Below are 27,322 nucleotides of genomic sequence, written 5' to 3'. Positions count from 1 at the left end.
TCAATCGAGACTCTGTCTTTCGACTCGAATATTCTCGACTCCATCCCGCAGCATGCTACCCACCACCATCTCAGTGAGACCCCCACACTGCACGAGGTAAAAAAAGCCATAAAACAGCTGAAATACAAGGCTACGGGTGCGGATGGAATCCCCGCTGAGGCACTGAAGTATGGCGGGGAGGCACTGCTGGCGCAAATACACGACCTCATCTCTCTCATCTGGAGGGAGGAGAGCATGCCGGGGGATCTCAGAGATGCAGTAATCGTGACCATCTTTAAAAAAAAGGACAAGTCCGACTGCGGCAACTACAGAGGAATCTCCTTGCTATCAGCCACTGGGAAAGTCGTCGCTAGAGTCCTCCTCAATCGTCTTCTTCCCGTGGCCGAGGAGCTCCTCCCGAAGTCACAGTGTGGATTTCATCCCCTATGGGACAGAAAGGACATGATTTTTGCAGCACAACAGCTGCAGGAAAAATGCAGAGAACACCGCCAACCCTTATACATGGCCTTCTTCGACCTTACAAAAGCCTTTGACACGGTCAACCGCGAGGATTTATGGAGCATCCTCCTCCGTTTCGGATGCCCCCAAAAGTTCATCATCACCCTCCGCCAGCTCCACGATGACATGCAGGCCATGATCCTTACCAACGGATCCATCACAGACCCAATCCACGTCCGGACCGGGGTCAAACAGGGCTGCGTCATCACCCCAACCCTCTTCTCAATCTTTCTCGCCGCCATGCTCCACCTCACAGTCAACAAGCTCCCCGCTGGAATGGAACTAACTATAGAACCAGTCGGAACCTCTTCAACTTTCGCCGTCTCCAGGCCAGGTTCAAGACCATTCCAACCTCTGTCGTCGAGCTACAGTACGCGGACGACACCTGCGTCTGCGCACATACAGAGGCTGAATTCCAGGACATAGTCGACGTATTTACTGAGGCGTACGAAAGCAAAGGCCTTACGCTAAACATCCATAAGACAAAGGTCCTCCACCTGCCTGTCCTCACCGCACAGCACTGCCCCCCAGTCATCAAGATCCTGGACACCGTGGACCACTTCCCATATCTCGGGAGCCTCCTATCAACAAGAGCAGGCATCGACGACGAGATCCAACACCGACCGCCTCCAGTGCGCCAGTGCAGCCTTCGGCAGCCTGAGAAAAAGTGTTTGAAGACCAGGCCCTCAAAACTGCCACCAAGCTCACGGTCTACAGGGCTGTAGTAATACCCGCCCTCCTGTATGGCTCAGAGACATGGACCATGTACAGCAGACACCTCAAGTCGCTGGAGAAATATCACCAACGATGTCTCCGCAAGATCCTACAAATCCCCTGGGAGGACAGGCGCACCAACATCAATGTCCTCGTCCAGGCCAACATCCCCAGCATTGAAGCACTGACCACACTCGATCAGCTCTGCTGGGCAGGCCACATAGTTTGCATGCCAGACACGAGACTCCCAAAGCTAGTGCTCTACTCAGAGCTCCTTCATGGCAAACGAGCCAAAGGTGGGCAGCGGAAACATTACAAGGACAGCCTCAAAGCCTCCCTGATAAAGTGCGACATCCCCACTGACACCTGGGAGTCCCTGACCCAAGACCGCCCTAAGTAGTGGAAGTGCATCCGAGAGTGCGCTAAGCACCTCAAGTCTCAATGCCGAGAGCATGCAGAAATCAAGCGCAGACAGCGGAAAGAGCGTGCGGCAAACCAGTCCCACCCACCCCTTCCCTCAACGACTATCTGTCCCACCTGTGACAGAGTCTGTGACTCTCGTATTGGACTGTTCACCCACCAAAGAACTCACTTCAGGAGTGGAAGCAAGTCTTCCTCAATTCCGAGGGACTACCTATGATGACATTGCTCCCCTTGCTCACACTATTCTATAATATTCTATGTACAGTAAATAGATTATCCTCACAGCAGTAAAGATAATCGAAGATCCAACTCCCCTTAAAAATATCCACATTGAACAGCCTTCAATTATGTTCCTGCCATAAATCAGATCCAGAGGCATTCACATCACATCTACAGCACACAACATGCATTTGAGCATCATGGGTGTGATGCTTGCCTGTCTCCAGCCCTGATGTTTGGTACGAAAACAATGAGTAATTTCAGGGGGTTTTCCTTCAAATTTGGGAGGGAATCATTTTTTAAAGTCAATTTACTACCCAAAATAAAAATTTACATTTATTGGTGATAATTAGTAAATGCTAATATTCGAAGACTCTTCAAATAGATTCAACAATACAAATTGACATTGACATTATTGAAGTGATTTAAGCTACTGCTACATTTATTGCTATTGAAAATGGTGGAAATGTAAATAAATTAATAGCATTTAACTCTAAGCCAAAATACATTATTACTCTAATATTAAAACTGTGATAAAGTTCACACCATAGGATTTTTTATGGCTGCATCCGATCAACATCAACAAACAGATGTTAGAACCAAGACATGTGGCAGAGGTTGACCTGATCTCATATTAAACGCATCAGCTGATTGAAGCTCCCACTTTTCGACTGTTTTCCATGGTTGTTAATAGTTAAGAGTGCAAGCAGCTGATATAGACTTCAGGCAGCTTCAATCTGCTGATCAGGTGAGATCAGGTGACCCTCTGCCACAACGTCTTGGTTCATTCAGATGAATTTACCGTCCACTGTGTATAGCAGGCAAATCACATTACCACGAATGTGCCTGCTATATGCGGTGGGGACTGTACTACAAAGTTCATTATTTTGTTGCAGTGGTAGGTCTCCTTGGTGTTACAGCAAGTCGGATGATACACTGTTTTATAATGAAAGAAGCCTTTTAGCGTGGCATAAATATTATTCTGCTGTTAAAGGTGGAGCTATATTTAATCTGGCGTGTATTTTTAAAACTCCAAAATTCAATTAATGTTAGTAAACAAAGTCCAAAATCTTATTCTTTTTTTAAATGCTTTTGACATTTAAATATGTCTGAAACACGACAGATGCTCAAAACTTTTATATATTATAAATAAAACAATATCTATCCATTATTTAATAGATTAGATCATTTTAATAAAAGTATGAAATTATAAATTTTTTAGTACTACAAAATCACAACCTATATAGGTTGTCAGCCATGACTCAGGAGAAGGACTTTAACCTCTGAGTCAGAAGGTTGTGGGTTCAAGTCCCACTCCAGAGACTCGAGCACATAACCCAAGCTGACACTGCAGTGCAGTACTGAGGGAGTGCTGCACTATCGGAGGATGAGACACTAAGCCAATTCAGGGGGACGTTAAAGATCCTATGTCACTATTTGAAGAAGAGTAGGGGAGTTCTTCCCAGTGTCACAGCCAATATTTATCCCTCAACCAACACCTGAAACAGATTATCTGGTCATTTATTTCATTACTGTTCATGGGACCATGCAGTGCGTAAATTGGCTGCCATGTTTCCTACATTACAACACAGTGACTACATTTCAAAAGTACTTCATTGGCTGTAAAGTGCCTAAACACCCTGAGATTGTGAAAAGCGCTATATACATTTCAAGTCTTTTTTTTGTTCTTTGGTTCAACAACACTGCATTTCAGGACATTAGCCCGTGTTAGAGGGTCAGTATCACCGCATACCAATAGAACAAGATAAATAAATGCAAAGCCTCTAACCATAATAAGGGTAATTGAAAAGATAAGCTGAACACTTGCAATCGTGTATCTTATCCATATCACAATGTGCAATTCTATTCAGTGCTGAATGGACATCCAGGAGCTTCCTTTAGTGCAAGTGCCAGTTTAATTCCATCACCATGTTTGCACCCATATCAGTCGCCAGGGCAAAGTTACATCACCCATTCACACAATTCTTCAATGAGGGAATGCAGGTTCTAAAAGTGTGTGCTTAAATGTCTTAACATAGCTCTGCTCACTTGCCTTTAACTGCCAGTGGAAGTTAGAAAAGTGGCAATAGGATGGTCAGTTTGTTCTATTCTTGTCGATGATGTGAGATTAATTCTTTCAGATGGTCACATGTGGCTATAAAAACACTAAAATCAAAATAACTTTGGCTCAGTTATACCACTTATTTTTCAAAAATGCCAGATGAAAAAAAACTTCATCCAGGTAAGGTAAACAGTATAATTGTCCTGTTTGTGACAATTGTATCTTTCTTATGCAGACAGATTATTGCTTCACGTTGAGTGCCATTTAACATTGTACATACTGGATTAACCTGGCACATTATCCACTCAGAAATATGAACATTAGCCTGGCATAGCAGTCCACAATAGAATAAGCAAACTAGCTGGTAGTACATTGTCAGTTTGTACTCACACCTAAATATCACAAGAATCATAGCATCGAAACATCATAAGATAGATACAAATAAGGAAAGCTATTCAGCACATCCATCCAGAAAAACGTAAGAGTTCTTCCCAATCCACTCACAATATACAACTGTTCCTCAAATGAGCCCAAAGTGTTTGCTTCCACTATCTTACCCAGAAGTCAATTCCATATGTTGATCACTAAAAAGAAATTCTTGGATTTATATAGCGCCTTTCACGACCACCAGACGTCTCAAAGCGCTTTACAGCCCATGAAGTACTTTTGGAGTGTACTCACTGTTGTAATGTGAAGAACTTACACCAGTCCTCATTTACCCTTTATCAGTTTAAACCCATTCTACTTGTCCTACTGTCATGGTTTAAGTTGAAGTAGTGTTTCAGATTCACCCTTTCTATATTGTTTACTTGCATATACATCTCTTAAGTTCCTTTCAAGGTTGAAAAGTTCAAGTTTCTCTTGTCTTTCCTCATAATTTAGTTCCCTGATGCTCGTCATCAGATTTTGTGGCCCTTCTCGGCATACCTCCAGCACTTGTAACCAGAGCTGACAGCAGTACCGCAGATGCAATCTGACAAGATCACTACAGAGCATGACTTGTTCTGACTTGTACTCTGCTGATTTGGTGAGATAATTGAGCTTTTGCTGTGTTGATTACTACCCTGCAGTAACTGAACATGTTAGTCATAGGATCATAGAATAGGACAGCACAGAAAGAAGCCATTCGGACCATCGAGTCTGCATCAGCTCTTTCAAAGAGCAATCCAGTTAAAAAGACAGGGGTCGAAATTTGGTACCGCCATTTTTGAGGCGTTGTCACCGCATGAGAAACATTTTTACCGTCTCACTTCAGGCACGCTCCTCAAACGCGAAATTCAATGTCGATGCCTAAAGAATTAAAATCATGGCATTGCACACTTACCTGGAGGTGCTATGCTGCGCTAAGTGGGCCGTTAAGCGTGGGCTCAACATCCGGGACTTGAGCAGCATTTGGAGCTGTGCCACACACATAGTGGCATCACCTGGATTGAAATGATTGGGGGCCTCAACGCCTCATGCGTATATTTGCTTCCTATGCACTCACTCAGACTGTGAGGGTGGCAGACCTAGCACCAGCAGCTCGTCAGCGTGCCCACCGGTTCACGGATGCTGCAGTGGATGCACTCCTTGATGTCTTGGAGAGGCATCGGCAGGTGCTGAAGACAGAGACTGGTAGGAGACCCCAACCCCAAACATACCGAAGGCTATGGAGGGAAATAGCAGAGCGAGTGTCTGCGAGTGACATGGTACCAAGGACAGCTATGCAATGTTGAAAAAAGTGGAACGACCCAATACAGATAGTGAGGGTGAGTATCTTTAATTTCAAACTTCAACCTGCTGTGCTTTGACCTCAATGTGCACGCTCTGCTCAATGTAGTGTTTCCAAATCCATGCTGTAAGAGGGTGAGGCCACAGTCAAAGTTCCCATTTGCTGTCTCTCCCACTGCAAGGGCCTACATGTGCTGTTAACCTTGCTACTCAGCTCTGCAGACCCACCCCTCATGTTGTTTACTCGTCAGTCTTCATATGCGTCTCGAAGACAGTAGCATCCCCATTACTGTTAGGTCCAGTCACTCTAATTCAAGCATTGTCACAGCAAGTTGATGGCACAAATGGTAGTTACAACGAACTGTGAAGATGATCATAGAATAAAATGTACTAAACATTGAGCTGTGAAGACTCTCAGAGTAAATTGTAGTAAAGTATCTAAGGCACTTGGGACACACTGATAGAAGGCCTCGAACTACGACTTTCTGTTTAATATTACGGGCGAAGCTCGCACACAACCGACAGGAGCAAATGTGGACTGGTGTAGGCGAGCCAGACCTCCAAGTGCTCAGTCCATTGGAGGAATGGATAGCTGCCCTGATGGGTGTCCAAGTTGATGTGATGGCGGTGGGTACGGCCGACCCTCCTTGGGACAGTGAAGGTATGTTGAGTTCCTTTGCAGCGACCTGCAGAACACTTGGCCCTGACAACATCCATGTGCAGCTATTTCCATGGGACTGGCAGTCACGAATGTCTTTCCCGCTCCTGACCCCCTCCTCTGCAGGTAACCGCTGTTCTGTTTGTGCTTTCAGATGACCAGCCAGATCCACCGGGACCTCCTCAGATGCCTTCCACGGGTACAGGTGGTGGCAACAACCCAGAGGACGAGGAGGAGCAGGAGGACGACTCCTCCTTTGACCATCACACAGGAGGCTGCGCTGTCCGAGAGCGGGGCCAGCAGCTCTGCCGACCAAGGAGTGTTGGGGGAGGCGGAGGAGGGTGATGCTCCAGGACCAAGTGGCCTCCGGCAACGCCATGGAGGAGGGGAAGCCCCTAGAGGTTGTTGCAAGATAATCCCTGCAGTTGCACAGCGATCTTCTGGGTGCACTAGCAAGGGTGCCACAGAGTCTGGATGCACTAGCTGTGTGGATGGAGGAGTGCACCTCAACTGTTGCTCATGCCTCTCAGCAGCCCACCAAGCCCATCCTTGGTAGATACCAGTGGATGCTAGATACAAACAGTGACCCAGACATGGTAGCATGGGTTATGGCTGACGTTGCAGTGGCCATTGAGCACCAGGCTGATGCTATTGCAGGCCTCCATACGCAAATGTCATCAGTGCGTGGTGTCCTGAGTCAGCTCTCTGCTGTACTGCAGTCGCAGTCATTCTTGATACAGAGGCAAATAGATTCAGTGGACACACTGACTGCTGCCATCTGGTCTGGGGCCCCATCAGTTGAACAGGGACCTAACCTTGCCGACTCAGCGCGGGATTCTGACCTCACCCAGATTTCTGCTCATGATGATGCTCTGCCCCGGGGGAGTATAAGCCTGTTGGGCCAATTGGGCCATGATGTTCTTTCTCAGGACATTTCACCTTCGCAGCTGCCGCTCTCTGCACCCCATCCACAATAGAGTGTTTCCAGCCATGCTGAGCCAATGCAGTCCGCAGCCGGGTCTTCCAGGGCCCGAGTTGGTTGGGGACGTCCTGCTAGGCCATCATGTGTGGCTGTGGATCTAAGTCAGCAACTGACTACCAGCCTTGCTGAAGGCCCTGAGACCCCATTGCAGAGGAGCGGTAGGCATGGGAGTGGGGGGGGGGGGGGGGGGGGGGGGGAGTAGAAGGGAAGGGGTGGTAAAGCCCTCTTTAAGACAAGGTATGTCTTTTTGAAGGTGGCCACATATGCTGACCTTGAAGATATAACCTTTTAAAATTAGTTGCACTTGTAAGATGCACCAAACACTTGGTTGATAGTCAACGGAGATGGTTAGGTGGCGGCAATGTGAGCTCATGTAAATTGTTGCACTTGGATGAATAAACCGACAATTGTTTGGTTCTCGCCAGAGATGGCTACCTTGTTACAAAATGAACTGATGTCAGTAGGTCCACTTGAATGTCTATGAGAATGTTTGAAGTGGTTTTGTGGAATGGTAATGTGTTGGGGATGAAGTTGTTGTCTTGTGGTTGTTTTCACCACACATGCTTTATGTTTACAATAAAGCAAGTTTGGATTGTTCACATGATGAGGCACTGATTATTAAAGACGGAAGGATGCAGGGTGTTTTATTTCGGGCTCCCAATCTGACTGCACTTTGAATTATTAGAATCGTGTTGAGTTGATGCCCACGTGTATAGGCTGGCCATTTGGCACGTCAAGAGTCATTCATTGGAATCGATGAGCGATGAGTCTCTGACGAGCAGCCCCTCCAGCCGCAGCAGTCATGCTGCCTCCTCCTTCGGTGAGGATCCTCGTCTTCCTTGTCACCGTTGTCCTCCTCCTGAGGTGGATCATCTATCCCTGGTGGTAATGGCTGGGCCCTCAATGGCCAGGTTGTGCAGTATGCAGCAGACAACGGTGATCATGGAGACTCTATCGGGTGAGTACTGCAATGCCTCTCCAGAGCGGTCATAGCAGCGGAAACGCAGCTTCAGAACCCTGATAGTTTGCTCGATAATGGCCCAGGTTGTGGTATGGCTGGTGTAGCGCTGCTCGGCAGGAATGGTGGGATTGCGGAGGGGTGTCATCAGCCAGGGGGCCACACCATATCCTTTGTCGCCCAGGAGTCAGCCATGGGCCTTCATGCGGTGACTTGAAAAGTCGTGGCACACTGGTCTCTTGCAGGATGAAGGCATTTCATGCCAGTTGCCAGGATATCGGGCATTGACAGTGAGGATCATCTGTCTGTGATCGCAGCCTAGCTGTATGTGGGAGTGGAATCCCTTGCTATTCCGAAAGATATCTCCTTTGTGGGGCGAGGCCCTCAATGCTACATGCTCCTTGAACCCCGGGGAAGCCTGGGCAAAGCCGCGAATGCGCTCATCCTGGTCTTGCGTTAACATGCTGAACTTGATGTAGTCCAATCTTTGCCGTAGAGAGCGTGGGTCACCTGGCAAATGCAGCAATGTACTGCAAACTACGAGATGTTGCATATATTGCCGACAGGAGACTGGAAGGTGCTGGTAGCCTAGAAGTTCAGTACTACTGTCACTTTCACTGCCACCGCCAGCGAGGTCTTAGTGCCGATGTCAGCTGCTAGGTATGTCCGCAGAAGGTTGCAAAGCTCCTTGACCACCTCCCTGTGGAACCTCAGCCTTCTTAAGTACTGCTCGTCGACCATCTCAAGGTAAGAGTAATGCGTGCGGTGAACCCTGCATGTGTACAGCCTCCTGCCTCGCCATCTGGGGAGGATCCACATTTGCCCTAAGCTGTCTCTGCAGCCGGTGCCTTTCAAGTAGGCGCCGTAGGATGACATGGTGTACCATTACTGCCCTCATCACTTGGCACAGGTCACAGCGAGATAGAGATTTCAAAGGTATCCAAGATGGCAGCCAATGTGTCCCAGATACTAGTAGTCAATCTGACAAGACAACAGCAGTGCGACACCAACAGCCTACTTTGGTGCGAGAATCAAACGCAGCACTGACCAAGACCTCTGAGCTCCGGCTGCAACAACGTTTAAGTAACGCCCCTGATTTTTTGCTCAGCCTTGTAAAGTCCAACTTTTTCAGGCGTCATGGACATCAGCCGTTAAGCGAGGCGGCAAAAGTGAATGTGGCAAGAAGGGTGCCAAGGAGGCGTTGCACGCGTACTGATGTCATGATTTCCATGTCGTTAGCCGGCAGTACGTTATGTTTTAACGCCCATAAAAAATTACAACCGAATTTCGCGACAGGCGTGAACAGCACTGAGTGCCACTCCCAGACGCCTAAGGCAGCGGCAGTCAGCGAGAGGCGTGAGCAGCGTGAGTGAGGCCTATAAAGGCCCAGCGGGTGTTCCTGAGGCGGCGGCAGTCGGCGAGAGGCGGGAGCAGCGTGAGTGAGGCCTATAAAGGCCCAGCGGGTGTTCCTGAGGTGGCAGCAGTCAGCGAGAGGCGGGAGCAGCGTCGAGAGGCCTATAAAGACCCAGCGGGTGTTCCTGAGGCGGCGGCAGTCGGCGAGAGCCGGGAGCAGCGTGAGTGAGGCCTATAAAGGACCAGCGGGTGTTCCTGAGGTGGCAGCAGTCAGCGAGAGGCGGGAGCAGTGTGAGTGAGGCCTATAAAGACCCAGAGGGTGTTCCTGAGGCGGCGGCAGTCGGTGAGAGGCGGGAGCAGCGTGAGTGAGGCCTATAAAGACCCAGCGGGTGTTCCTGAGGTGGCAGCAGTCAGCGAGAGGCGGGAGCAGCATGAGTGAGGCCTATAAAGGCCCAGCGGGAGTTCCTGAGGTGGCAGCAGTCAGCGAGAGGCGGGAGCAGCATGAGTGAGGCCTATAAAGGCCCAGCGGGTGCAGCTCCAGCCGGGAGAAAAAGCAAAAAAGAAGTAGAAAGAAATCAAAAGGTGACGTTATAGCCAAAGGGGTAAGTGATTGGCTGGTGATTGGTGAGTAGCTTTTCTTTTTCTTTTTTATATCAGTAAGTAACCTGTTAACATTGTTGTCGACAAATTAAGGTTAAGTCATGGCAGGAGAGCTCGGACACGTGATATGCTTCTCCTGTACCATGTGAGAACTCAGGGACACTGGAACGTGTGCGGGAAGTGTATCCGCCTCCAGCTCCTGAAGGACCGCATTGCGGCATTGGAGCTGAGGGTGGATTCACTCTGGAGCATCCACGATGCTGAGAATGACGTGATGAGCATGTGTAGCGAGTTGGTCTTACCGCAGGTGAAGGGTCCACAGCCAGATAGGGAATGGAAGACCAACAGGAAGAGCAGTACAAGGAAGGTAGTGCAGAGGTCCCCTGCGGTCATCCCCCTGCAAAACAGATACACCGCTTTGAGTACTGTTGGGGGGGATGACTCACCAGGGGAGGGCAGCAGCCGCCAAGTGAATAGCACCGTGGCTGGCTCTGCTGCACAGGAGGGCAGGAAAAAGAGTGGGAGAGCGATAGTGATAGGGGATTCAATTGTAAGGGGAATAGGTAGGCGTTTCTGCGGCTGCAACCGAGACTCCAGGATGGTCTGTTGCCTCCTGGTGCAAGGGTCAAGGATATCTCGGAGCGGGTGCAGGACATTCTGAAAAGGAAGAGTGAACAGTCAGTTGTCGTGGTGCACATTGGTACCAACGATATAGGTAAAAAACGGGATGAGGTCCTACGAGACGAATTTAAGGAGCTAGGAGCTAAATTAAAAAGTAGGACCTCAAAAGTAGTAATCTCGGGATTGCTACCAGTGCCACGTGCTAGTCAGAGTAGGAATCGTAGGATTGCTCAGATGAATACATGGCTTGAGCAGTGGTGCAGCATCAAGGGATTCAAATTCCTGGGGCATTGGAACCGGATCTGGGAAGGTGGGACCAGTACAAACCGGACGGTCTGCACCTGAGCAGGACCGGAACCAATGTCCTGGGGGAGTGTTTGCTAGTGCTGTTGGGGAGGAGTTAAACTAATATGGCAGGGGGATGGGAACCAATGCAGGGAAACAGAGGGAAACAAAATGGAGACAGAAGCAAAAGACAGAAAGAAGATGAGTATAAGTGGAGGGCAGAGAAACCCAAGGCAAAAAACAAAAAGGGCCACTTTACAGCAAAATTCTAAAGGGTCAAAGTGTATTAAAAAGACAAGTCTGAAGGCTCTGTGCCTCAATGTGAGGAGTATTCGGAATAAGGTGGACGAATTAACTGTGCAGATAGCAGTTAACGGATACGATGTGGTTGGCATCACGGAGACATGGCTCCAGGGTGACCAAGGCTGCGAACTCAACATCCAAGGGTATTCAACATTTAGGAAAAATAGACAGAAAGGAAAAGGAGGCGGGGTGGCGTTGCTGGTTAAAGAGGAAATTAATGCAATTGTAAGGAAAGACATCAGTTTGGATGATGTGGAATTGGTATGGGTGGAGCTACGGAATACCAAAGGGCAGAAAACACCAGTGGGAGTTGTGTACAGACCTCCAAACAGTAGTTGTGATGTTGGGGAGGACATCAAACAGGAAATTAGGGGTGCATGCAATAAAGGTGCAGCAGTTATCATGGGTGACTTTAATATGCATATAGATTGGGCTAACCAAACTGGAAACAATACGGTGGAGGAGGATTTCCTGGAGTGCATAAGGGATGGTTTTCTAGACCAATATGTCGAGGAACCAACTAGGGGGGAGACCATCTTAGACTGGGTGTTGTGTAATGAGAAGGATTAATTAGCAATCTCGTTGTGCGAGACCCCTTGGGGAAGAGTGACCATAATATGGTGGAATTCTACATTAGGATGGAGAAGGAAACACTTAATTCAGAGACCATGGTCCAGAACTTAAAGAAGGGTAACTATGAAGGTATGAGGCGTGACTTGGCTAGGATAGATTGGCGAATGATACTTAAGGGGTTGACAGTGGATGGGCAATGGTAGACATTTAGAGACCACATGGATGAACTACAACAATTGTACATCCCTGTCTGGCGTAAAAATAAAAAAGGGAAGGTGGCTCAACCGTGGCTATCAAGGGAAATCAGGGATAATATTAAAGCCAAGGAAGTGGCATACAAATTGGCCAGAAATAGCAGCGAACCTGGGGACTGGGAGAAATTTAGAACTCAGCAGAGGAGGACAAAGCGTTTGATTAGGGCAGGGAAAATAGAGTACGACAGGAAGCTTGCTGGGAACATTAAAATGGACGGCAAAAGCTTCAATAGATATGTAAAGAGAAAAAGGTTAGTAAAGACAAACGTAGGTCCCCTGCAGACAGAATCAGGGGAAGTCATAACTGGGAACAAAGAAATGGCAGAGCAATTGAACAAGTACTTTGGTTCGGTATTCACTAAGGAGGACACAAACAACCTTCCGGATATAAAAGGGGTCAGAGGGTCTGGTAAGAAGGAGGAACTGAGGGAAATCCTTATTAGTCGGGAAATTGTGTTGGGGAAATTGATGGGATTGAAGGCCGATAAATCCCCAGGGCCTGATGGTCTGCATCCCAGAGTACTTAAGGAGGTGGCCTTGGAAATAGCGGATGCATTGACAGTCATTTTCCAACATTCCATCGACTCTGGATCAGTTTCTATGGAGTGGAGGGTAGCCAATGTAACCCCACTTTTTAAAAAAGGAGGGAGAAAACAGGGAATTATAGACCGGTCAGCCTGACATCAGTCGTGGGTAAAATGATGGAATCAATTATTAAGGATGTCATAGCAGCGCATTTGGAAAGAGGTGACATGATAGGTCCAAGTCAGCATGGATTTGTGAAAGGGAAATCATGCTTAACAAATCTTCTGGAATTTTTTGAGGATGTTTCCAGTAGAGTGGACAAGGGAGAACCAGTTGATGTGGTGTATTTGGACTTTCAGAAGGTGCCACACAAGAGATTAATGTGCAAAGTTAAAGCACATGGGATTGGGGGTAGTGTGCTGACGTGGATTGAGAACTGGTTGGCAGACAGGAAACAGAGAGTAGGAGTAAATGGGTACTTTTTAGAATGGCAGGCAGTGACTAGTGGGGTATCTCAAGGTTCTGTGCTGGGGCCCCAGCTGTTTACACTGTACATTAATGATTTAGACGAGGGGATTAAATGTAGTATCTCCAAATTTGCGGATGACACTAAGTTGGGTGGCAGTGTGAGCTGCAAGGAGGATGCTATGAGGCTGCAGAGTGACTTGGATAGGTTAGGTGAGTGGGCAAAATGCATGGCAGATGAAGTATAATGTGGATAAATGTGAGGTTATCCACTTTGGTTGTAAAAACAGAGAGACAGACTATTATCTGAATGGTGACAGATTGGGAAAAGCGGAGGTGCAACGAGACCTGAGTGTCATGGTACATCAGTCATTGAAGATTGGCATGCAGGTACAGCAGGTGGTTAAGAGGGCAAATGGCATGTTGGCCTTCATAGCGAGGGTATTTGAATACACGGGCAGGGAGGTGTTACAACAGTTGTACAGGGCCTTGGTGAGGCCACACCTGGAGTACTGTGTACAGTTTTGGTCTCCTAACTTGAGGAAGGACATTTTTGCTATTGAGTGAGTGCAGCGAAGGTTCACCAGACTGATTCCCGGGATGGCGGGACTGACAAATCAAGAAAGATTGGATCAACTGGGCTTGTATTCACTGGAGCTCAGAAGAATGAGAGGAGATCTCATAGAAACGTTTAAAATTCTGACGAGTTTAGACAGGTTAGATGCAGGAAGAACGTTCCCAATGTTGGGGAAGTCCACAACCAGGGGTCACAGTCTAAGGATAAGGGGTAAGCCATTTAGGACCGAGATGAGGAGAAACTTCTTCACCCAGAGAGTGGTGAACCTGTGGAATTCTCTACCATAGAAAATTGTTGAGGCCAATTCACTAAATATATTCAAAAAGGAGTGAGATGTAGTCCTTACTACTAGGGGGATCAAGGGGTATGGCGAGAAAGCAGGAATGGGGTACTGAAGTTGCATGTTCAGCCATGAACTCACTGAATGGCGGTGCAGACTCAAAGGGCCGAATGGCCTACTCCTGCACCTATTTTCTATGTATGTTTCTATGTAAGTTGTTATGTCTGGAATAAAGTAATGTGATTGAGTACTGTAGACGTTAATAAGTGTGACCTTAGTTTCTTTGTTCTAACTCCAGAGTGTTGGTACAGCATGGGAGGCCTGCTTATATACAGTGCTCCCAAGGGATGCTGGGATCCCTTGGGACTCCAACAGCTACGCCCTCTGATGGCAGTAGAATGCTGGTTACATAGGGTTGCATACATTAACACAAGTTACCTCTCATTCTTTTGCCAATCACCTTAAATCTGTGCCCTCTCTTATCGACCCTTCAGCCACTGGAAACAGTTTCTCTTTATTTATTTTATCTAAATCATTCATGATTTTAAGTGCCAAGTTTACTAACACCCTAGATATATTTCAACTTCACCTTCCCATATTTTGACAACATTCATAAAGTATTTGTCACCTTTTAATCAGCCACTGTAGTTATTTATTCAATTCAATATTGAATTCTGTCCACACAGATTTTATCTAACTTGTTTTGTAAGCCACATTGTTCGCATGCCAGACACGAGACTCCCAAAGCAAGCGCTCTACTCGGAATTCCTTCGTGGCAAACAAACCAAAGGTGGACAGAGGAAACTTTACAAGGATACCCTCAAAGCCTCCCTGATGAAGTGCAACATCCCCACAGATACCTGGGAGTCCCTGGCCAAAGCCTGCCCTAAGTGGAGGAAGTGCATCCGGGAGAGCGCTGAGCGCCTCGAGTTTCATCGCGGAGTGAATGCAGAAAACAAGCGCAGGCAGCGGAAAGAACGTGCGGCAAACCTATCCCACCTGTGGCAGGGACTGTGGCTCTCATATTGGACTGTTCAACCACCTAAGGACTCATTCTAAGAGTGGAAGCAAGTCTTCCTCGATTCCGAGGGACTGCCTATGATAATGATGGGTTCAACTGCCTCCTTTCTCCCTTGTCTATTTCGTAGCCTACCCAAATCTGGAATTAAAACGCTGGAGAGGTTAAGAATGTGCATGTGGCGGCGCATAGCGTTGTGTGGATCCCAAGATGCGCCAGAGCAGTGGTTGGAGGAACGCTGAATATCTCGGGAATATCTGGAATCCTGGGTGGATCCAAAACATGAAGGGTGATATTTCAGTTGGAACCCACGCGGATTAAGTCCGAGGCGAGACAGTTACTGAGGAAAGAGATGTGACTGTGAAAGCGAGCCTTGGCAGATACTTGATCAAATCTGACAAGTTTGCATTGAGCTTTTAAAACCAGGTTGTTAATGTGCGGGGAAAACCTCCCCGAAAATGTAGAGATCCCTGGGGAGCATTCTCTTCAATATTTTTCCGGACAACCTCACTCACTCCCTCTAAATCTTTGATACTCCGCATCCAGTAGATTACTCTTGGTAATAAGTGTCTCCCACATCCCCAACTTTTAGCCAGGGAGTTATGCATTCCAGGGTTTTTTTTGTAATCTTGAATTCTCCACGCATTACCCTTTCCTGTTGAACTTGTAACAGCTAACACGCACTAAACGCGGCTGTATCAAATGCAGTAACTGGGTAGTTACAGCCTGAGGGGAATCTGCGCATATTTCAGTTGGAAGCAGTCTGCCGTGTAACTCTTCCTCTGGACAGAAGATGCCCTCTAACCCACAATGTAACACCACAAGACGGCTCTTGTTTGCAGGCTCGGACTTTGCCCGAGGTAATTTACTGCCTTGATCAGTACTCCCCACCCCCTCCTCAGTCTGGCCTATTTCATTTAGTATCTGAAATGCTATGCGAGTATTATTCCTTCGTTCCATATTTCTTTTTTTAATGAGAAGCCTTTACGTTAAGAGTGTTTTCTTGCCGTGTTGTCCACCTGTGTCGGTAATAAACTCTCAATAAATTAAAATTTCTTACCGCCGTGAGTAGGGAGGTCTGATCCGGAGCTGACGTGAGCTTGTGGGGACTGCTCGCACAGCTATCCCTCCCCCTCCCCTCGGCTCAGTGAGTCAGTGTGCACTCGGATCACACGCTGGTTGCTTCACCTGATCAACTCAGGGCACTCTCGCTTCCTGCTCCGTGAGATCCCAATCGCTGCGGGAGGAGCTCTGTGCTTGTGCTCAATGCCAAGACACAGTATATTAACTTATGCCATGAGACTGAGTCAAAACTACAGTGTGCCTTTTCCAAGGAACCCATAAGGAGTCGCTGGGTTGCCTCCGTGCTTAAAGGGGCACAACTAACAAAGAACGAAACCATAAAACAAAGGAAACTTATAACTTAAGTATTATTGCCCGTGTCTAATACACAACCAGCCCCTGCGGTACCCACAGATGGCAGATGGTTTCTGACCGAATAATGGTCTTTTAAGATTATGATAGGCTGGATGTAGAGAAGATGTTTCCACTTCAAAACTAGGGGTCATAAATACAATATAGTCACTAATAAATCCAATCGGGAATTCAGAAGAAACTTCTTTACCCAAAGAGTGGCTAGAATGTGGAACTCGCTATCACATGGTGTAGTTGAAGTGAATCTCGTGTGGAGCAGAAACCTGTTGGGCCAAATGACCCGTTTCTGTTTTGTAAATTCCATGTCATTCTATATGTAATTGGAATTTGATCGAGTGACCTTTACCATCAGAAAATACAAAAAGCAGCTAATCCCCCGTGGGACCAATGTGGCTGGTATCTTCCACATGCATGTGTACACACTACTTATTTACATTCGGGTCATCGGTTTGTGTGCACGCTAGCTCTATTATATATTGTTCATCGTAAGCATTGTAATTGTTAAAGGACCATTCTCCTTTGTCACTTTGAGGTTTGGAAACAAATGTGCAATGATGTGGCCAATGGTACAGTAATGTGGCCATGTTGCCCATCTCAGTTCAGTCAAGTTTTAAAAAGCAGAACTTCAAAAAATACATTGTGGTTAAGAGGACATAGCTTCTGCTGAAATGCAGGCTTAACTTGATGGCCAAAAACCTAAAGATAATTAAAATCATTTTTACCAATTTCCATAATAAATTCCCACATTTTTCCAGGTAAGTGGATCAGTAAAATCGATTCTATCCTGATCTTTGAAAAATAAATTCTCACTGTAATTCTCCCTTAAATGCAATGAAAGTCAGGTCCCAATATACACAGGCATCACACTCACGGTGTGGTCATGCACATTGGTGAATTGTCTGATGGTGGGATCAGACAAACAATCAAGTTGAATTATTAATTTAACAAAAAGCAATTTGAATCTTTTTACAACTTGTACTTCTTTTGTAAAACCTATATTTATACTGTTTTTTATTTTTACAAATTTTTGTTATTACAGGTCTAAAACTTGCATGATCTAAATCAAAAATTTATCATATCTTTCTTTTTATAACCGCCTTAAAAGAAATTCATTCTCGCGATGTGGGCATTGCTGGCAAGGCTGGCATTTATTGCCCATCTCTAGTTGCCCTTGAGAAGATAGTGTTGAGCCCTCTTCTTGAATTGCTGCAGTCCATGTCCAACTGTGGCTTAGTGTGTAGTACTCTCACCTCTGAGTCAGTGAGTTCAACTCTCACTCCAGAGACGAGAGCTCAAAATCTAAGCTGACACTCCCAGTGCTGTCTTTCGGATGAGATATTAAACTAACGCCCCATCTGCCCTCTCAAGTGGACGTAAAAGGTCCCATGGCACTATTGGAAGTAGAGCAGGAAAGTTCTATCCAGTGTCCTGGTTAATATTTATCCCTTAATCAACATCACCTAAACAGATAATCTGCTCATTTGTATGTTGAAGTTTGCTGTGCACAATTTGGCTGTCATCTTTCCTACATTACTACACTTCAAAAGTACTTAATTGGCTGTACTTTGGGACATGTTATGGTCGTGAAAGGCGCTATATAAATGCAAGTCTTTCTTTTAAGTGGTGAAGGTTCTACCACAATGCTGTTAGGCAGGGAGTTCCAGGATTTTTATCCAGCGAGGATGAAGGATCTACGATATATGTCCAAGTTAGGATGGTGTGCAATAAGAACATAAGAAATAGAGGAATAAGCCATTTGGCCCCTGGAGCCTGCTCCGCCATTCAATAAGATCTGACCATGGACTCAGCTCCACTTCCCTGCCTGCTCCCCAAAACCCTTTACTCCCTTATCGCTCAAAAATCTGTCTGTTTCCGCCTTAAATATATTCAATGACCCAGCCTCGATAGCTCTCTGGTGCAGAGAATTCCACAGATTTACAACCCTCAAAGAGAAGAAATTTCTCATCTCAGTTTTAGTTTCCCCTATGAGTGGAAATATCCTCTCTGCAGCCACCTTGTCGAGCTCCCTCATTATCTTTTTTGTTTCAATAAGATCACCTCTCATTCTTCTGAACTCCAATGTGTATAGGCCCAACCTACCCTCAGAAGTCAACCCCCTCATCTCCGGAAACAACCTAGTGAACCTTCTCTGAACAGCCTCCAATGCAAGTATATCCTTTCTGAAATACGGAGACGAAAACTGTACGCAGTACTCCAGATGTGGCCTCACCAATACCCTGTACAGTTGTAGCAGGACTTCGCTGCTTTTATACTTTATCCCCCTTGCAATAAAGGCCAACATTCTATTTACCTTCCTGATTACTTGCTGTACCTGCATACTAACTTTTTGTGTTTCATGCACAAGGACCCTGAGGTCTCTCTGTACTGCAGCACTTTGCAATTTTTCTTCATTTAAATTATAATTTGCTTTTCGATTATTTCTGCCAAAGTGGATAATCTCACATTTTCCCACATTATACTCCATCTGCCAAATGTTTGCCCACTCACATAGCCTGTCTGTATAAGGAGATGAATTTAGAGGTGATGGTGTTCCCATATATCTGCTGCCCTTATCCTCCTAGGTAGTGGAGGTTACGGGTTTGGGAGCACTGTCAAAGACGTCTTGGCGACTTGCCCCAGTGCATTTTGGAGGTAGCAGTGCGTTGGAGGGAGTAGATGTTTAAACTAATGGATGAGGTGCCGATGTCCTGATGATTCAGGAGACCATCTGCTTTGTTCTGGATAGAGTTGAGCTTCTTGAGTGTTATTGCAGCTGCATCCATCCAGATAAGTGGAGAGTATTAAATCACACTCCTGACTTGAGCCTTGTAGGTGATGGAGATGCTTTTTAAGAGCACACCATCGGCCGTAATTTCAGGATTATTTCCCCAGTCATACACTAGAATAGGGAAGGACAGGAAGATTAGCGAAACCAATGCATGGCTAAAGGTGTTGTGTCAGGAAGACAGATTCCACAATGTTGTTCATTTGACATTTTTGTCAGTTTCATTACTTGGTGTGATTGATCTATGAATCAGGCCACTCCAAGTCACTACATTACAAATTATTAATAATTTAGAAATAAAATTAGTTTTTATTTTCAAATGCATAAATACATAGAATAGAATCTTACAGTACAGAAGGAGGCCATTCTGCCCATCAAGCCTGTGACAGCTCTTTGAAAGCTGTGGAATATAGTCTCATACCTCAGCTTTTTCCCCACAGCCCTGCAAATTAGTCCTCGTCAAGTACACGTCAATTGACTTTTGAAAGTTCCTATGGAACCTGCTTCCACCACCATTTCAGGTAGCGTGTTCCAGATCTTAACTACCCTTCGTGTGAAAAAAAATTCTCATTTCCCCTCTAGTTCTTTTACCAATTATTTTAAATCTATGATCTCTGGTTATCAACCCAGAGGAAACAAATTCTCCCTGCTTGCTCTATCAAAACCCCTCACAATTTTTAATAGCTCTATGAGATCACCCCTTAACATTTTCTGCTCTAAGGAGAACGTCAACTTCTCCAATCCCTCCACATAACTGAAATTCCTGGTATCATCCTGGTAAACCTCCTCTATACACTTCCCAAGATCTTGACCTCCTTCCTAAAATGTGGTGTCCAGAACTGTACACAGCACTCCAGCTGAGGCCTAACCAGTGATTTGTAAAGGTTTAGCATGACCTCCTTGTTTTTGTATTCGATGCTCTTATTTACAAAGCCAAATATGCCATCCACTTTCTTAATCACCTTTTCAACTTGCTCTGCCACCTTCAAAGATTTGTGAATATGCACCCCCAGGTCCCTCTGCCCTGACAACCCCCGCCCCCTTAAATGAGTACCAGTTAGATTATACTGCCTCTCCATGTTGTTCCTCCCAAAGTGCATCACTTCACACTTACCCACATTAAATTGCATCTGGCATGAAAAACTCTCTTATAACTGCACTTACAAAATCCGAACTATCCAGCTTTTGACCCTCCATTCACCTTGACATTTCTGTAGCTACCAATCTGCCCAACCACACCCTCACCACCACCTTTGATGCCCTAGTCCCTATTAAAACAATTACTCTCTCTCATCCTGGCCGTTCCCTGTAGTACGGCCCTCACCTTCACTCCCTTAATTAAGTCCAAGGAACGCAGACTTGAACAGATATGGTGGACAACTGATTTAGCCAATCACTGCCACATCTGGCTGGATCACATAATGCATTATCGGGTCCGGCTCTTGTCTGCCAGAATTGCTCACTATTCCAGAATCATTTTGGAATGCAAAGATAAACCCCGGCTTCTATTTTCCACTGCTAACCGTCTTCTTAAACCCCTCTGTCCTCTCCTCCACCTACACCTCCAACAACAAACGTGAGAAGCTCATGGACTTCTTTGTCTCCAAGATTGAGACCATATGTTCAGCTGCCACTGCCATTATCCTTCCTTTCCCTAGCCCACCAGGCCAAACTTCATCTAAGGTTTCCCTTGCCATAGCCGTGAACTCACATCTTTCTCCAGTTTCTCTCCGATCTCCCCTCATGACTAGTGAGGTGCCGCAGGGATCAGTGTTGGGACCGCAACTATTTACAATCTATATTAACGACTTGGAAGAAGGGACTGAGTGTAATGTAGCCAAGTTTGCTGACGATACAAAGATGGGAGGAAAAGCAATGTGAGGAGGACACACAAAATCTGCAAAAGGACATACAGGCTAAGTGAGTGGGCAAAAATTTGGCAGATGGAGTATAATGTTGGAACGTGTGAGGTCATGCACTTTAGCAGAAAAAAAATCAAAGAGCAAGTTATTATTTAAATGGAGAAAGATTGCAAAGTGCCGCAGTACAGCGGGACCTGGGGGTACTTGTGCATGAAACACAAAAGGATAGTATGCAGGTACAGCAAGTGATCAGGAAAGCCAATGGTATCTTGGCCTTTATTGCAAAGGGGATGGAGTACAGGGAAGTCTTGCTACAGCTATATAAGGTATTGGTGAGGCCACACCTGGAATACTGCGTGCAGTTTTGGTTTCCATATTTACGAAAGGACATACTTGCTTTGGAGGCAGTTCAGAGAAGGTTCACTAGGTTGATTCCGGGGATGAGGGGATTGACTTATGAGGAAAGGTTGAGTAGGTTGGGCCTCTACTCATTGGAATTCAGAAGGATGAGAGGTGATCTTATCGAAACGTATAAGATTATGAGGGGGCTTGACAAGGTGGATGCAGAGAGGATGTTTCCACTGATGAGGGAGACTAGAACTAGAGGGCATGATCTTAGAATAAGGAGCCGTCCATTTAAAACTGAGATGAGGAGAAATTTCTTCTCTCAGAAGGTTGTAAATATGTGGAATTCGTTGCATCAGAGAGCTGTGGAAGCTGGGACATTGAATAAATTTAAGACGGAAATAGATGATTTCTTGAACAATAAGTGGATAAGCGGTTATGGGGAGCGGGCGGGGAAGTTGAGATGAGTCCATGATCAGATCAGCCATGGTTTTACTGAATGGCGGAGCAGGCTCGAGACGAATGGCCTACTCCCATTCCTATTTCTTATGTTCTTATGTTATGTTCTTATGGCCTCTCCGTGCTCATCTTGTCCATGAGACCCACTTCCTGATCCCTCGACTCTATTCCAACTAAACTGCTGACCACCCAAATTCCCTTCCTGGCCTCCATGGTAGCTAATATTGTTAACGTTTCTCTCCACTCAGATACTGTGCCCCTCACCTTCAAATCTGCCATCGTCATCTCACTCCTCAAAAAAAAAACCTTGACCCCTCTGTCCTTGCAAACTACCGCCCCTTCTCTAACCTCCCTTTCCTCTCCAAAGTCCTTGAACGTGTTGTCACCTCCCAAATCCGTGACCAGCTTTTCTGCAACTCCATGTTTGAGTCCCTCCAATCTGGTTTCTGTCCCTGCCACAGTACGAAGCAGCTCTCATCAAAGTCACAAATGACATCCTTTGTTACTATGACAATGGTAAACTAAACCTCCTCATCCTTCTTTATTTGTCTGCAGCCTTTGACCCGGTTGAATACTCCATCCTTCTTAAACGCCTCTCCACCATCATCTATATGGGTGGGACTGCACTCACCTGGTTCCATTCTTATCTATCTAAATTATAGCCAAAGAATCACCTGCAATGGCTTCCCACTCCCCCATCATTACCTCTGAAGTCTCCCAAGGATCTGTCCTTTGCCCCCTCCTATTTCACATCTCATCATCATAGGCAGTCCCTCTGAATCAAGGAAGACTTGCTTCCACTCTTAACATGAGTTCTTAGGTGGCTGTAGAGTCCAATACAAGAACCACAGTCTTTGTCACAGGTGGGACAAATAGTCATTGAGGGAAGGGGTGGGTGGGACTGGTTTGCCGCGCACTCTTTCCACTGCCTGCGCTTGATTTCTGCATGCTCTCGACGACGAGACTCGAGGAGCTCAACGCCCTCCCGGTCCTCCACTGAAGGCGGTCTTTGGTCAGGGACTCCCAGGTGTCAGTGGGGATGTCGCACACTTTATCAGGGAGGCTTTGAGGGTGTCCTTGTAACGTTTCCACTGCCCATCTTTGGCTCATTTGCCGTGAAGGAGTTCAGAGTAGAGTGCTTGCTTTGGGAGTGTCGTGTCTGGCATGTGAACGAGGTGGCCTGCCCAGCGGAGCTGATCAAGTGTAGTCAGTGCATCAATGCTGAGGATGTTGGCCTGGACGAGGACGCTAACGTTGGTGCCCAGGGGATTTGTAGGATCTTGCGGAGACATCATTGGTGGTATTTCTCCAGCGACTTGAGGTGTCTGCTGTACATGGTCCATGTTTTGAGCCATACAGGAGGGCTAGTATTACTACAGCCCTGTAGACCATGAGCTTGGTGGCAGTTTTGAGGGCCTGGTCTTCAAACACTCTTTTCTTCAGGCGGCTGACATGCTGCCCCTTACCGACATCAACCAAAAACACAGCGTCAGTTTCCACAGTACGCTGACGACACCCAGCTCTACCTCACCACCACTTCTCTCGACCCCCTCCATGGTCTCTAAAATGTCAGAATGCTTGTCTGACATCCATTTCTGGATGACCACAAATTTTCTCCAATTAACTATTGGGAGGACCAAAACCGTTGTTTTTGGTCCCCGCCACAAACTCCGTTCCCTGACCACTGACTCCATCCCTCTCCTTAGCATTTGAAGCTGAACCATACTGTTCACAACCTTGGTGTCATATTTGACCCTGAAATGAGCTTCTGACCACATATCCGTGGCATAACTCAGATCGCCTATTTCCACCTCCATAACATCGCCCGTCTCCACCCTTCCTCAGCTCATCCACTACTGAAACCCTCATCCATGCCTTTGTTACCTCTAGAATTGACAATTCCAAAGCAATCCTGGCTGGCCTCCCACGCTCTACCCTATGTAAACTTGAGGTCATTCAAAATTCGGCTGCCCGTGTTCCAACTTGCATCAAGTCCCGCTCACCCATCACCCCTATGCTTGCTGATCTACATTAGTTCCCATTTAAGCAACACCTCGACTTCAATATTCTCATTCTTGTTTTCAAATCCCTCCATGGCCTCGCCCCTCCCTATCTCTGTAATCTCCTCCCGTTCCACAAACCCCCCATCGCTGAGATACCTGCGCTCCTCTAATTCTGCCCTCTTGAGAATCCCTGATTATAATCGCTCAAACATTGGAGGCTGTGCCTTCAGTTGCCTAGGCCTTAAGCTCTGGAACTCCCTGCCTAAACCTCTCCGTCTCTCTACCTCTCTTTCCTCCTTCAAAGATGCTCCTTAAAACCTACCTCTTTGACCAAGCTTTTGGTCATATGTCCATATTTCTCCTTATGTGGCTCGGTGTCAAATGTTTTTTTTGTCTTGTGAAGTACCTTGGGACTTTTTTGTTATATATGTGGACTTGTATTTACTCTGTACAGCCACCAGAGGGCTCATTTCCCAGAGTCCCAATGGATCCCATAATCCCTTCGGAGCACAGGTATTTAAGAAGGCTTCACAGGTTGGAGAGGCACTCTGGAGACCTGCAATAAAAGACTTCGGTCACACTTTACTTTGAGCTCACAGTGTTCAGTCTGACTCTTTCTCCATACACAACAGTTTTACTATGTTAAAGGCATTATATAAATACAAGTTGTTGTTAGTTAGTCAGACCGATTCGTCTTTAACAAATCAATGCTGTCTGTCTCTTATTAATCCATGCTTCTCCAAGTGAGAATTATTTTTGTCCTTGACAATGGTCACTCGTAATTATCCCATCACTGTATTAGACTGATTGGCGTGTAGGTACCAGGTTTCTCTCCCCTTTTTTTGAAAAGTGGTGTAACATTTGTAATCCTCCACTCCTCTGGCACTACTCAGCTATCTCCAACCTAGCTTCCCTCAACAACCTAGGATGCAACCTACAACACAAAAGCAAAATACTGTGGATGCTGGAATCTGAAATAAAAACAGAAAATGCAGTAAACATTAGCAGGTCAGGCAGCATATGTGAAGAGAGAAATAGAGTTAATGTTTCAGGTTGATGGCCCTTCGTCAGATAGGATGCATCCTATCTGGACCAGGCAACTTGTTAACTTTAAGTGATGCCTGTTAAGCTCATAATAAAGTAATGCAACTGAGTACTGTAGACAATGAGTAAGTGTGACCTTAGCTCCTTTATTCAAACTCCAGAGTGCCAGTACAGCATGGGAGGCCTGCTTATATATAGTGCTCCCAAGATTCCAGCATCCACAGTATTTTGCTTTTGTGTTGTAGGATGCTGAGATCCCTTGGGACTCCAACAGGTAAGCCCTCTGGTGCCGGTATGATACAGGTTGCCTACGGTTGCATACATAACATCACTCCCTCCCAAAGTCAATAGTACACTTATTTACAGGGTGAGACGATCTGGGGCTTTTCGCTCCCTTGTCGATTGTCTCGGTACAAATGCAGGTGTGTTCTTCGACGGTCTGCTGGGGGTGGTGAGTTCAGCTTCGTGGTTAACTGTGATGTCAGTTGCCACTTGTGTGTGTGTGTTGAAGGGTCAAAGTTGGTGGTATCCTCTTCGGGTTGCTCGTGGGTGTTTGTGAATCGCAGTTTGGTTTGGTCCAAATGCTTTCTGCAAGTTAGTCCATTGGCATGTTTGACCTGAAACACTCTACTCCCTTCTTTGGCTATGACGGTGTCAGCAAGCCATTTGGGACCATGTCCATAGCTGAGTACAAATACAGGGTCATTGACTTCAATATCAAGTGACATGTTTGCGCGATCGTGGTACATGCTTTGTTGATGCCGGCTGCCCTCGTCGTGATCATGGAGATCAGGGTGGACAAGAGAGAGTCTTGTTTTGAACGCCCTTTTCATGAGCAGCTCGGCTGGGGGAATCTCGGTGAGCGAGTGGGGTCTGATGCGGTAGCTGAGCAGGACTCGGGACAGGCAGATCTGCAGGGAGCCTTCCGACACATGTTTCAAGCTTTGCTTCATGGTTTGGACTGCCCGTTCTGCCTGGCCATTGGATGCGGGCTTGAACGGGGCAGATGTGACGTGCTTGATCCCATTGTGGGTCATGAATTCCTTGAATTCAGCACTGGTGAAGCACGGCCCATTGTCGCTGACAAGGACATCAGGCAGGCCGTGCGTGGCGAACATGGCTCATAGGCTTTCGATGGTGGCAGTGGACATGCTGACAGATATTATTATACATTCAATCCATTTTGAATAAACATCCACAACAACCATTTTGCCACAACAAACATTTTGCCAAGAAACGGGCCTGCATAGTGCACATGGATCCTAGACCACAGTTTGGACGGCCACGACCACAAACTTAGCGGTGCCTCTCTGGGTGCATTGCTCAGTTGAGAGCAAGTGTTGCACTGGCGCATGCATGACTCTAAATCTGAGTCGATCCCGGGCCACCACACATGGGATCTGGCTATAGCTTTCATCATTACTATGCCTGGGTGGGTCCTGTGTAGGTTGTGTATGAATGTTTCCCTGCCTTTCTCAGGCAAAACCACGTGATTACCCCACAAAAGACAGTCTGTCTGTATGGACATTTCATCTTTGCGCCGCTGGAACGGCTTGATCTCTTCATGCATCTCCGCTGGGATGCTGGACCAGCTCCCATGGAGAACACAGTTTTTTACAAGGGACAGTAAAGGATCCTGGCTGGTCCAGGTCCTGATCTGGCGGGCCGTAACAGGTGACTTTTCATTTTCGAATGCCTCCATCACCACGAGCAAATCTGCAGGCTGTGCCATTTCCACCCCGGTGGTGGTCAATGTTAGCCGACAGAGAGCATCAGCGCAGTTCTCTGTGCCTGGTCTGTGGCGGATTACATAGTTGTATGCAGACAGCGTGAGCGCCTATCTTTCGATCTGGGCAGAAGCTTTGGTGTTAATCCCTTTGCTCTCTGAGAATAGCGGTATGAGCAGCTTATGGTCAGTTTCCAACTCAAACTTGAGACCAAACAGATACTGGTGCATTTTTTTCACCCTGTAAACGCATGTCAGAGCTTCTTTTTCAATCATGCTGTAGGCCCTTTCGGCCTTGAACAAACTCCTGGATGCATAGGCGACCGGTTGCAATATTCCTGATTCATTAGCTTGTTGTAACACACACTTCACCCCGTATGAAGATGCATCGCAAGCTAGCACTAAATGTTTACATGGGTTATACAGAACAAGCAGTTTGTTGGAACATAACAGACTTCTGGTTTTCTCAAAAGCAGCCTCTTGTGATTTCCCCCATACCCAGTAACCTCCCTTGCGTAGCAGCACATGTAGGGGTTCTAGCAAGGAGCTTAACCCGGGGAGGAAATTACCGAAATAGTTGAGGAGT

The 27,322-nt window shown here is 46.5% G+C and overlaps 1 protein-coding gene across 5 annotated transcripts in view; it reads right to left on the bottom strand.

Moving 5' to 3' along the window:
• pla2g7 (phospholipase A2, group VII (platelet-activating factor acetylhydrolase, plasma)) overlaps nucleotides 1-27,322 on the bottom strand; it is a 242,266-nt gene that overhangs the window by 158,552 nt on the left and 56,392 nt on the right. The window contains exon 1 of one of the 5 annotated variants that reach the window (XM_070885054.1): nucleotides 24,289-24,454. The exons of 3 other annotated variants lie outside the window; for them this stretch is intronic. The gene's annotated coding sequence lies outside the window, so the exon portion shown is untranslated. Of the gene's footprint in view, nucleotides 1-16,138; nucleotides 16,231-24,288; nucleotides 24,455-27,322 lie in introns of those variants that run through there. One more of the 5 variants, XM_070885051.1, reaches the window with a different exon arrangement.

The sequence above is a fragment of the Pristiophorus japonicus genome, chromosome 7, assembly GCF_044704955.1.
Source record: "Pristiophorus japonicus isolate sPriJap1 chromosome 7, sPriJap1.hap1, whole genome shotgun sequence".
Taxonomy (NCBI): Eukaryota; Metazoa; Chordata; class Chondrichthyes; family Pristiophoridae; genus Pristiophorus; species Pristiophorus japonicus.
This window is presented reverse-complemented; position numbering and strand designations above follow the sequence as displayed.